The sequence below is a fragment of the Eimeria mitis genome, genomic scaffold (genome assembly GCF_000499745.2).
Source record: "Eimeria mitis Houghton genomic scaffold, Emh_scaff1287, whole genome shotgun sequence".
NCBI classification, from domain to species: Eukaryota; Apicomplexa; class Conoidasida; order Eucoccidiorida; family Eimeriidae; genus Eimeria; species Eimeria mitis.
The window spans coordinates 8,200-8,442 of NW_013568597.1; positions in this window are offsets into that span (position 1 = coordinate 8,200).

A 243-nucleotide genomic window follows, 5' to 3' on the forward strand; every position below is an offset into this window, starting at 1 on the left:
ATACAGCTAGCTATCTATACACCTATCTACCCAGCTAGCTAGCTAGCTAGCTAGCTAGCTAGCTAGCTAGCTAGCTATTTATTTACTTTATAAGGAGTAAGTTTAAGGTCTAGACCATAGAGACGAAGGACTCTATCCATATCTATCCACCTATCTATCTATCTATCTATCTATCCAGCTAGCTAGCTAGCTAGCTAGCTAGCTAGCTAGCTAGCTAGCTATTTATTTACTTTATAAGGAGTA